Here is a 5,031-nt window from a genome sequence, read left to right as displayed (position 1 = left end):
GCCTTAAATTTCTCCCTAAACTAATTTCTTTTTAAGAGCTATATACTCCATTGTTAAAACATGTTTAAATCGCAAATTGATTTCAAATGAGTTATGATCACAGTTTTCAGAAAATATATGTTGCCACTTTTGCAACAATGTTTCTGTTTTAATCCTTGGCCTTTTTGTCCTTGATTTCTGTGTCACAAAGTTGAGAGGATGTAGACAGTGATTAATATAATCTGGAATATAATTCCTCCTGGATAGTACTGCTTCTGTCTCATTGTATTAACTCTTCTCAGAAACATGCAGGTGATTATTTTCTTCCCAAAAAAAAAAAAAAAATGAAGTCAAGGTCAGTGAAAGCCTGGTAAGTTCATGGGTTTCATTTCTGAAAGAGTATACACTTTCACAGCTGAAGATTTACATTGTATATAGAATAAATACAATACAAATTATCCATAGCCAGTCATGGAATTTTAAATAAAAAATAAATAGCCCCCTAATTGTTTCCTTTAGAAAAAATTATAGTAAATTATAGCATTAAGCAAACACAAAGATACCATGTTTATTTTGTCACCTGCAATGCTTATTCTCTGATACCACATTTCAGAAGAGCTATGAAAGTAGAATATATTACATTTATGATACAAGTGGGCAGCAAGTATATCTATGGTAAAGATTGCTGTTTTTTATAATGTAACAGCTTAATTTAGCATGCATATCTTTAAAATCATTATGCAAAATAAATATAATATAGTTATATTTACAAAGTAAGTTTACTCTGAGCTATGTTCAAATCAAATCCAGGTTGCATAGTAAAAGGCTCATTAAGGAAAAGACTTCATTTAAAAGTTGATTATTTTTCAATGCAAGGCCTATAATTAATGGAAAGTTATCAAACATAGTTCATAGAATTATGATTGCTTGTCACCAGAAATAATATCTAGCATGCATTATGTGTCAGGTATAGTTCAGAGTATTTTTTAGAATGTATTAAGTCTTTCAAACAACTTCTTAGGTGAGAACTTATTTTCCCCACCTTGTATACGAGGAAGAAGAAAGGCTGAGTAACTTGTTCAAGTTCACTACTATGTGATAAGGCAGGCTTACATATTGGAGTATTTGTACTTGACTACCTCTCTGCGTGGCCTGTGCTATAACTTTCCATTCTTTCTGCTCACCTAGTCAATTCTTGGCCAGCAATGGCCATGGTACATAAATAGAGAGTGAATTTTATTCTCTTTATTCAGCTTGAGACCTACTTAGCGTAGCCTCTCAATGTCATCTATTTCCATGGCAAAATAAGCGTTTTTTGCTATATGTCCAATGTTAGACAGAGTTCATATTAGTCTGTACCCAAAGGACAGTCCCACAATATTGTTACAGAAGCATCGCTGAATTTTCCAGTACGTAAAGTGCTGCTAGTTGACAAATATTTTTGAATAACTTTATCAGTGACTCCCATCAGATATAAAATCTCCTTCATCTTCCTCTCTGGAGTCAGTAAGTGAGAAAAATTATAAAAGAAAAATATGTCGTCAAATGATAACCTAACATTTAATTGAGCATATCAATTTTACTGCTTTACAGAAAAGTTTTATTATTTACTATTAGTTATTATGAATATATCTGCTATATCAATATCAATGACACAAAATATCTTTAAGATATACAAACATTTATTTACTTAGTATGGTTAACTTCCATAACAAAATTAACTACCAGTATGTGTACAGTATATATAAATGACGGCATAAAACTTGCCAATATACCTATACATAAGTTACTTGTAGTCTTTGTTAATGTGCCTGATTCAAATTTGATATTTAATAACTAGTGTTAGCATTTAAAATAACAACACTTTGCATACTGGAAGACTTAGAATATCATTCACTTATTTGATGGCATTTTTTGGCAGACATGCCTTCTTTTTCCCAGCTGTTTGCCTCTTGCATTTCTGTCTTCTGTCCACAACCCAGGGACTTCCTGAATTGTTTGAACCTGGGCACGGTTTCGCATTCAAGTTGAAACTTTTTTTTTAACTGTTGGGTTAAATGTTTCCTAAGGATTTAGAGAGATCATTTGCTATGTATTTGAATGAAGAGAAATTTAAAGTGTTTTGCTGGAATTTATGTGTTTTTTTTGTTTCTGTTTTTGTTTTTTTTTTTTAATGATGCTGTGGTAAAAAATATTTGAAACATCCCACAGCAAGAACTACAACTGGCGCATGTTTGGAAATGTATTTTTTGAAATTGGGACTGGGTAGAAAATTCAAGATATGCAGTCAACAAACTAAGGATAATGGAGACACAAAAGTGAAACCAATATGAAGCAGAGATGCTCATAACACACGCACACAGTTTCTTGCATCCTTTTGTCTCAGTGCTATGTCTTTCAACAGTTCTATTATAGTAATTTATTTCTTTTTTAATTTTTGAAATGTTTTTATTTATTTTTGAGACAGAGAGAGACAGAGCATGAGCAGGGGAGGGGCAGAGCGAGAGGGAGACACAGAATCCGAAGCAGGCTCCAGGCTCTGAGCTGTCAGCACAGAGCCTGCCACGGGGTTCGAACTCACAGACTGTGAAATCATGACCTGAGCTGAAGTCGCACGCCCAACCGACTGAGCCACCCAGGTGCCCCTATAATAATGTGTTTCATTCATCTTCCACTTTTGATTTCGGCTCAGGAAATGATCTCAAGGTCTCATGAGTTGGAGCCCTGCATCAGGCTCTGTGCTGACAGCATGGAGTCTGCTTGGGATTCTCTCTCTCTGACCCTCCCCACTCATGAACTCTCTGTCTCTCTCTCTGTCAAAATAAATAAACTTAAAAAAGGGTTTTATTAATCAATATTCATTTTCTGACTCAGATATTTATATATCCTCTCAATTCAAACACCATGAGAAACACTTTTGTGAAATATACATTTAGAGTACATTTTATTTGGTCACCTATTCATTAAATATTCATGAAGTTCCAATACCTCTTTTTTGCCTTTCTTTAAGTATAAATAAACTCAATATTCACCACGGTTGACAAATATTAGAAGTAGCAAGATGTTGATATGCATGTTTCTCAAAGTTCATGGGCACCTGGAAGTCCACAGAAGTCGCCCTGAGTCTAGGAATTTTTGAATATTTATTTTTAAGTTTCTAAAATTTTAATGATACGCATATATGCTTCTTACACATATCTGTCTCTATCTCTAATCTCTATCTCTATCTAGATATCTATATCTATGTCATCTATATCTATATCTATATCTGTATCTGTAACTATATCTAAACTTACCTATATATATCTGAATATCTGGCTGACTACCCTGAGTTTTTCCTTCCTTTGTGTGTCTCTGTGTGTATTCTTTTTGTTTTTAATAACCAAAGAGTAGCACTTAAATTATCATGAGATAATGTGAAAAAGTTATTAACTTTATACTGCACCAAGGGATTCCTGCTAGGTGAAGGCTGAATATTGTTTTGACACTTTGGAAACATTAAGGTTGTTTTTTTTTTTCATAGTATAAATACAGAAAACTGAGCAATAATTGACCCAGCCCCTAACACACAGAAATGTGAGCGTGACCAGGTTACATGAACCTGTGCTACAGAGGTCACTACCATCCCTGTATTTTTAGTAGTGGCCCATTTCAGCAAAACAGCACATCAATAAAAATAGTTTATAAATTTATTGGTTTTGCAGTATTTCTCCCTTTTAATTTGAAAATTGGTTTTGTTGGTGCATAAATGGTATAAGCATTAAAAGTTTATCTCTAAATATGTATACATATTTAAATAGTATTACAATAAAGTCTTCCTACTTGATCATCCAGGAAATGCATTTTGCTTTAAAAGTTAGCAAATAATAAGCGGATGTAGAAAAATATTTTACATATCAAAAAAGGGATGAATTATAATATTTAATGTAATATCAACATTTGCTATGATATGTACTTATATACTTAATGATAGGTAATATATGAGGTTTACATAAAATATAGAAATGACAATGTTTAAAAACGTATTGTAGTCTTAATTTTCTACCTATTAAAATATAAACTATTCTGTAGCTACCTTTCTAAAAAAAATGTCAATTTAACCGTTTTGGTGTATCTGGCATTCCTCTAAAGTTATTGGGAAGTTTACAGAATATGACATGTAAAATGTATGGCTTAATATAAAAAAAATGGGAACATATTTGAAATAGTCACCTTTGATTTAACCATATGTTAAATGCATCAAATATAGTGTTAAAATTGAAGTCCTTATAAATCCTGAATAACAGTGTTCATCTGGAGTTTAATTTCTTTATATATTACATTTAATTTCAGTAGCCTATTAAAAACTCAGAGGTAGAAGAGATGAAAAAGTATTGAGACTCAACTAAAATTTTTCCTGACTTTAGGCAAGTAGAGTTTATTTTAATGAAATTAATTCAATGAAAATAGAGTAGATATTACTGTTTTACAGGAACAGTTACAAAATTAATATGGTTTCTCAAGCCTGCTAAATGACTTACGGATGGAATAGGCCACTAAAAAATCACACTGCTGCTCTGCTCAACATTACTATAGAGTTAAAAGTGAAAGGAAGTCATACAGTTTAAATCAATGTATATATTCTTGTGCTTTTCTATATTTCAGAATAAGCGCTTTTAACCAAGCATATGGGAGAATTAAGAGTACAGACAATTGAAAACAAATCTAAGGAATTATAGAAAGTAATAAAGAGGTTGAAAAAATATGTCCAATGTAAGCAATTTTATTTATTTGTTTTTATATTTCAGATTTTTTTTTATTTCTTCATAGTTACTTACTAGGAGTGACTGAAATCAAAAAAATATAATTGAGTCCCATCATCATGGAAATGGCTTTAAGAGAAAACTGGTCATATGAATATTATTGCTTTCCATTTTCAACCAGTAAGCAGTGGCCATTGATAAATGGACTGCCACCAGCATGTCAAGAATGCTCAAGAATGTTAGATAATTCAACACGCATGTTCACGGGGAAAAAAAAAAAAAAAAAAAAAAAAAAAAACTGGAAAGTATC

Source organism: Puma concolor, chromosome B1, assembly GCF_028749965.1.
Source record: "Puma concolor isolate L17-30 chromosome B1, mPumCon1.1.hap2, whole genome shotgun sequence".
NCBI classification, from domain to species: domain Eukaryota; kingdom Metazoa; phylum Chordata; class Mammalia; order Carnivora; family Felidae; genus Puma; species Puma concolor.
The sequence above is the reverse complement of the archived record's forward strand: the minus strand, read 5'-3'. Positions refer to the sequence as shown.